The sequence below is a fragment of the Bactrocera latifrons genome, unplaced genomic scaffold, assembly GCF_001853355.1.
Source record: "Bactrocera latifrons isolate USDA-ARS-PBARC rearing strain unplaced genomic scaffold, ASM185335v1 scaffold_163, whole genome shotgun sequence".
Taxonomy (NCBI): Eukaryota; Metazoa; Arthropoda; class Insecta; order Diptera; family Tephritidae; genus Bactrocera; species Bactrocera latifrons.
In genome coordinates, this window is record NW_017535108.1 from 371,316 (window position 1) to 379,283 (window position 7,968).

Below are 7,968 nucleotides of genomic sequence, written 5' to 3' on the forward strand. Positions count from 1 at the left end.
GCCTAGTAATTATTAACGTAACATCAAGGCATAACAAATATTGCTGCTTAGTATATTGCGTAAAAATACTTAAAATCATTAAAATGATCAAAGTTGCCACCTATTTTATCTATCTATTCTTTTGGAACATTTATTGCAATAGCGTCAAGTTAAGCAGGCTTAAGAATCTTGCTTAATATATTTTGTTTAAAGACCTAATACCGCAAACTTTTTGCCACCGAGTAATTTTTTTTAATTGCTTTGGTACAATTATTGCAGTAACTTCAATTTGTGAAAGACTCCTGGCTAATATTTTTTATTTTAAGAGTTGCCAACTGTCGCAAATTTCCAGAAATTTAAAAATTAATTTAACAAGGCAGCACCGTGAAGTGAAATGGCTTAAGAAAGCTGCAGCTGATTGTTTTTTTAATTTAATAATTTTAAAAAGGATTGCCAACGTTTGAAAATTTGATAAAAAAAATAATTGAATTCTAGAAATCTTGATAATTGAAAGTGATTTTATAGTCTTCATACAGTTTGTGCACAGCGGCCAGCTGTTGACACGTTTTATTAAATTTAATTGCAGTTGAAAAAATTTTGTACAATTATTTACCGTAGTAATGGTTGCCACCTTGTAAAAATGAAAATGAAAAATAAAACAAAGGTTGAAAAGACTAAAAGAGCTTAGAATTGAAAATATTTTGGCCATAATTGCCACCCTTAGTTTATTAAGAGAGGATGCCACCTGCTGAAAATTGAAAACAATCCAAAAATCGGGCGACTACTAAGATAAATTGTACTTAAAACTATTTCATGCATTTAATAAACGTTTTAAATAAATGTTTTAAGAGTTGCCACCTTTAAAATAAAAATAAAAAGCGATAGGGGTTATATGGTCCTTAAATTGAAAAACTGAAAAAAATTTCTGCGGTATTGAAACTTTCTTCTTTGTGGTACATGGTTCATTGGCAAAATAGTCCAAGTCAATATCTCTTCTGATTACAATATAATTTTATTTTCAAAGCTATTTTGCCAAACTATTTTATGCCCTCACAAAAGCGCTTAAATATTTCTATTTGTACTGTTATTACCTGCTTCTCCATAATATTCACAAATTTAAGCTTTTCCACGAAAAGCAAAAGCAAAAAATCCACTCCCCCAGCTGTGCTTAACGCCAACACACATGTCAGGCAAGTAACTAAAAAACCCCAGCTAAGCAACTCACCTTGGCCAGTTGACCTAAAAACCGGCGCTTAATTATTTCAACGCACACAAAAAAAAAAACAAAAAGGGCAGCAAAAAGGTGGCAGCAGCGTCTGCTTATTTCATTTCCGCCGCATTCTTAGAAACCTATTTGGCAGCACACTGCTTTAATGCCACGCACTTAAGCATTGTGTAATGAAGTAAATATAATACTCGTACTTGTAGTGGTAATGCAATGGCGGGAAATGTGCAATTACACCGCACTTTCACAATAACTGTAAGTGGCTCATTTGTGGCGGCAGTGCAACGATAGCCATTACAATCCACCACAGCAACACACACACTCGCACACGCGCCTGCTTGCAAGTGCGTCGCATTGTTGTTGCTGTAGCTACTTACGTGATCTCCGAAGCAACTAGTTCACTTGCGTTTAGCGCTCATCATTAATTCAATATGGCAAATGCACGTCGCACTCAATACGCCGCCTTACATTTGTCCAACCAACAACAGCAACAGTGAGTAAAGTGGTGCATGCAAACGCGGCTGGCAATTGCAATTGTAATTGGGGTTTGCCAATCAGCAAGCGATTCATCGATTGCGCTGCCGCCACTAACAGCGCGCAGTTGCCACCTGTCGGGTACACACACTCGTAGATCCATATCTATACCCTGAACGAGGTATATTAACTTTCCCATAGTCAAAAAAGAAACACATAAATGATCAGCCTGATTCGATTTGGCCATTTCCGTCTATCCCTCCGTAGCTACATATATACGAACTAATCCCTCAGTTTTAAAGATATCAATCTGAAATTTTGTTTCCGTCCTTTTTTTTACCAAGCATCTGGTCATTTGTTGGTACGGCCGATATTATGTCACTATATCATATAGCTGTCATACAAACTGAACGATCGGAATAAAGTGCTTGTGTGGAGAACTTTTTTATTTGAAGAGATATTTTAATTTGAAAGAGATATCATTTATTTGATGAGATGAAATTCTGTATGGATTATTGTCTAAAATTGAACAATCGAAATCGAGGGCTTGTATAGAAGACTTTTTCATTTAACGAGATATTGTAGCCATATAAATTGACCCATAAAAGTAAGTATCTTTTGTACCTGACTGAGGTATTGCGGATATTACTTCGGTGCAAGGTAAATAACCGTTTTTTCTTCTTTCATATATTTCCACAACTGTGTGTGTGTGTGCATTTGTCGCCGTAGAAAATGTGGCAGCGACTTTATTAGGCATCAACAGTTGCCGCATATCGATTTCAATTACCGCTGCTGCCACCAGCGCCACACAAACTGAGTGCCGTTGTGTGTGTGGCGGCACGATTTCTCATTTGACAAGCGCAAAATGTTAATTTTCATTTCTAAAACCACTAAAGCTTTTCAATGTATTAAGCAGTGTGGGTGGTTGAATGTGAATGCAGAGTTGAATATTGATTTTTGAATATTCTCAACTTCTACGCGTACTTGCCGGAATTCTACATTTCAATTTCACTCACGTGTGTGTCGTCCGCGCGCGCAGCTGACCATTTTCACACAAGCGCCACCCGAACTGCCGCACACCATCCGCACCTAATTTGCTGTCGCCGTTTGTGTGTACTCCCACACACACACACGCACACACACACACACATTTATGTGCCTTACACTATCCACTAAGCCATTGTTAAATCGCCATATTAGTTGGTACTCAAGTCGCCACAATGACTATTAGACACGGAAATGTCCACCATTGCTGGTACTTTCCTGTTTCGTTTCGCTCACCGCTTGCGTCACTCAACGCACTTAATGCGGCCCGAATTGTGAGTGCATGCAAAATTTGTCACCGTTAAGTGTTTTGTGGGGGAAAGCGACAATGAGTTGCCATTAATTCCACGTTTGTGTTGTGCCATCGTTATTTTGTTGTTTTGTCTGTGTTTGACCCATATAAGCCAGTGACCAGCAAGTTTTTTTGTGTTCTATTTTGTCGTGAAAGGTTTGGAGCTCTTTGGAAAGCCGAAATTGCGAGTTGTGAATAAGTTCCCTGTTTGTGGAATAATTCCGAGTTTTTGCATCGATATGTGACAATGGATGAAACATGGTTTCAAGACTTCACTCCGAAGTCTAATCCACAGTCATCCATGGGGTTGCAAAAGATGAATCAGCTTCGAAACGTGGAAAAATGCGATAGTCGGCTGGTGAGGTTATGGCGTCTGCATTTTGGGAGCTGAATGGAATTATTTAAAAAACAATGGAAATAGCATTAATAGCGACTGTTACATTGCATTATTGGACCATTTGAAGGACGAAATTGCCGAAAAACAGCAGCATTTGAAGAAAGAAAGAAAAAACTGTTTCACCAAGACAATACACCATGCCATAAGTCAGTGAAAACCATAACAAAAATCCTTCAATTGAGACTCGAATTACTTCCACAACCACCGTTTTCTCCAGGTCTGGTCTCAGCGACTATTTCTTGTTCTCCGATCTCAAAAAACGCGAGCAAGGTAGAAATTTTTGTCGAATGAAGTTGTGATCGCCAAAATTGAGACCTATTTTGAAGCAAAAGACAAATACTAAAATGGAAAGGATAATACTATGTTGAATAAAAAAAAATTTTGCTAAAAATATGTGTTTTTCTTTGGTAGGCCGAAAACTTTTCAATTGGTCTGTTCAATCTTGTTATAAGCATATCAATTTTGGAAGCACTCAAAAAAAAAAAAGTAATAATAATAAATTTTTACTCCAGCCCTCTTAGTTCTTTTCGTAAGATAACTAGATACCTTCCCAAAAAAATATTTTCTAAAAGCATACATACACTGTACATACTTCTTCTTCATTCTTCAATTTGAGCACATATTGGTATTACTTCTGGCATATATGCGCAACACAGACCATTCTAGAGTAACCATAAAACAATCTGATAAATTCGAAATCTCAAAGGCCCATATCCATAAAGTATGCATACAATTTCGTGCTCGAAACTTTAAGCATGCTAATATTCACACTAGACACACGTGATAATCGCCATAAGGTCATTAGCAAGTTTAGCAAATATATATATGAAGTAATAAATTTAAAGAGCAATGCAATTAATCAGGTCTAAGCTGAATGTGAAAGCAAAACCATTTGACTCCAAGCACTAAAATATTAAGCCGACCAGGTCATAAAGCAGAGAGACCAAAGGGCAAAAGTGCAACAGAGTCTCGGTCGGTCTAAACTAATACATAGGCACTAGATAAATACAAATAATTGTGGGAGCAAGGCAAGTACGAGCGGAAATGGTAGCTAATTTATTTGCACAAATACATATTTTTGCGCCAACACAGAGTAAAATGTCAATGCAAAACGACAAACGGGCAGACAGACAGCGATACAGTGGCACAACCGCTGCTATTTGCCACAAAATGGCGTAAACACAATTATAGCAAAACATACAGACATGCAAAGCGCATTAAACGCGCGCATAAATACTGTTGTCATAGCGCCACTTTGGGATTTGCATACATTTAGGCGCATAGCGCGGTACATTTGTGGTTTTATAGCTACACAACGTGTCCGGAATTTCTGCAAATGCGCATAGATATGTAATAGAATGCTTGTAGGCGCGTGTGTTTGCCTGCTTTATCGTCTTCGTGTCACTGCAGCTTTAGCTAGGCATTAATTATTTGGCTTGAAATGTGTTAAAATCAAATTAATGGATCACATTCGAGCTGATAAATTGGTAAATATAAAATGAGCGCTCCTTTGAGACAATGTATATGCATTTATGTGCTCGTATATATATCTAAATATCAATAAATGTTATTATTTTATAGAATTTCAAAAACAATATGCCACAACACCCAAGTGTATGCTACACAAAGTAATTAATTCCAGCCAATGCAYGTTGTCCGTTGTACGCAGACATACATCCGTATACATAGTGTAATCTAGCTATATATATATAGCATTTAAGCATGTCACATCCTAGCGCTTTATACTTAATTTATATTTCACTGCAAACTGCACTACAAATTCATCGATTTATCGATTAAACCACGCTGATATGCCTTTTTCGTTTTTAATTAGTGACAGGCCGGTTGCGTGCAGTCTCCGTCGTGTATATTAGTTTAAATATAGTACATAATATAATTTTATATGTGTATGCTGTAATGTGCTACTCACAGAAGTGGCAGCACAGCCCGGTCAGGTCACGCAATTTCAATTGGCTTTAAGGATACGCCGCAGCAGACATGTGTATTACGGTTTTTTGTACGCCTTTTAAGTACGGTTTAACTGTGAAATAGATAAAAATTGAAAATGAATGTAAATTTAATTTATGGTTCTCTTGAAAAACTCAAAACTCAAAAATAATTATATATTTTATTATAGCCTGAACAGGGTATATTAAGTTTGCCACATAGTAGTGCCTCAATTTTTGAAATATTGAACTGAAATTTTGTAGACGTTTTTTGCACCTCATTGAGCTGCTCATTTGTCGGAACTGACGATATTAGACCACTATAGCATATAGCTGTCATACAAATTGAATGACCGGATTCAAGTGCTTATATGGAAAACTTTTTCAGTTTACGAGATATTTTCTCGATGCTTTGCATGAGATATTGTCTAAGGCAATTGTGCACTCTGCGCAGAAATTATGCAGATATGATTACTATAACATATACCTGCCATAAAAACTGAACGTTCGGAATCAAGTGCTTATATGGAAAACTTCTTCATTTGGCGAGATATTTTCACGAAATTTATCATGAATGAATGACTAAAGCAATGGTACCACCTCCGAAGAAATTGTTGAGATCGGTTAACTGTGTCATGCGGCTGTCGTACAAACTGAGAGTTCAAAATCAAATAATTGATTTTTGTTTTGAATACTAATTTACTAAGTATAAGCCGGGCTTCTTAAAATCACTTCACTCATCAACCTGCAATACAACAAAGCTCCAAAGCAGCTGAATGCCAAATAAAAGCGCTTTGTGTTGCTGGATGAAATTCTTGCGAAAATGCATGAGTCTATACCAAAGTGAATATTTCAGTGTTGCTGGTATGCGAGCATTCCCCAGGCTGTCTATGTGTGTGGTTTTGCTTTCATTGACTTGTCGTTGCGTTTCTTACGACGCCTTGCACGTTTTGCTGCCAAACTTTTGTTTACTCCTTACGCATACTCGAAGCTGTTGTGTTGCATCTCTGAGCTGTTCTGAGGTCTATGATTTGTATTCGTTTCATTTGTATGAGTGCAGCTACTTAGAGGTATGCGGTAGTCTATGATCTGTAGTGAGTTTGTCATGCTGACTGTTTGTCGTTTTGTCAGTTGCACACAACGGCATGCCACATCGCCTGAGCTTCAACGCATGCTCACTTGCGTGGAGTTGACAGCTGATAGCTGAAGGCACTACCGAGCAGTTGACGTTCCCAAATGATTTCTTTGTGCATAAATCACGAAATTGCATCTTACGCTTGAGATGACGAAGCGCATAGTAAGTTTACATATGTATGTATATTTGTATGCGTGGTTGTACGTGCATTGCTGCCTGTTTGTATTTGCTATTGTTTATTATCATTTATCATCACTTGATGACGTGGAATGCAAAATGCGAAAAAGTACGTGAAAACGTGCAGAAGAAATCTAATTAAAGTTTAAACTGAACAATAATGTTAGAAGTGGCTTATCTTGCAGTCGATTTACTAAAGTGCCAATTTTTAGTTTTGGTTTGGTAGGAGTGATGTATAAGTTATAATTTAATAGAAAGAAGATAGAAAAGCAGTATACTTAAGATAATGCTTTTATTAAGAAAAATTATGTATTTCATATTATCTTTATTAAGCATTTTCATATAAAATAAATAAATGTGCATCCCAAAAGTGCAAATCTTCAGCACAGATTCAGTTTTTGCAATAATTTTTATCGCAATAGAAGATGCAGGTAAATTTTATGCAGGCATGTAGAAGTGTGTTAAAAGGTCGTATTGCAAGAGAGTGCATATATATAGGTATATATACTCATATCAACATCACACACAATAAAATAGTTCAACTATTCGAAAACTACTCTCATCCAGTTTAATTAAACGAGCTGCTCGTAATCATACAAATATTTGGGAAATTCGGCGAACAATAGAAATAGATTGGAAAAAGCAAACCGTGGAATAGCGAATATGAAGAAAACCAAAGAGGGGCCAGCAAATAAAAGGACGCTTTAATTGCAGCAAGCGTAGGGAATGCAGAAAAATTATAGAAGCATGTAAAATGCAGAAGCGTTGGAGTGCAAGCTAATTGGAATATTTGGAAAAATAAGTAAAATTATGGCAGAAATGTTTAAGAAACTTTCAAAACAAGAAAAAAAAATTATAAAATAAAAAAAATTGTAAACTTATAATAGAATTTAGAAAAAGAAATAGAAACAATTAAAATAAATAAAACATTTCAAAAATTATAAATAAGAGTATAAACTAGAATAATACTTGGAAAAACAAATTGTGATGATCAACAACAAATGAAGAAAGAAAAATAAAGAATAAACAAGTAAGGAAGGGCTAAGTTCGGGTGTCACCGAACATTTTATACTCTTGCGTGATAAAGTAAACCGATTTCACCCATATTTGGTACATGTCATCACGGTGTTAAGAAAATATTATATACCGAATTTCATTGAAATCGGTTGAGTACTTCCTGAGATGTGGTTTTTGGTCCATAAGTGGGCGACGCCACGCCCATATTCAATTTAAAAAAAAAACCTGGCTGCAGCTTCCTTCTGACATTTCTTCCGTAGAATTTAGTGTTTCTGACGTTTT

The 7,968-nt window shown here is 36.3% G+C and overlaps 1 protein-coding gene across 8 annotated transcripts in view; it reads right to left on the bottom strand.

Annotated features, from left to right (window-relative positions):
• The window catches only part of LOC108966532, a 99,145-nt gene that overhangs the window by 50,398 nt on the left and 40,779 nt on the right, over positions 1 to 7,968 (bottom strand). For all 8 annotated transcript variants that reach the window (XM_018929488.1, XM_018929484.1, XM_018929487.1 and 5 more), the window contains one exon: positions 5,342 to 5,452. The gene's annotated coding sequence lies outside the window, so the exon portion shown is untranslated. The remainder of the gene's footprint in view (positions 1 to 5,341; positions 5,453 to 7,968) is intronic.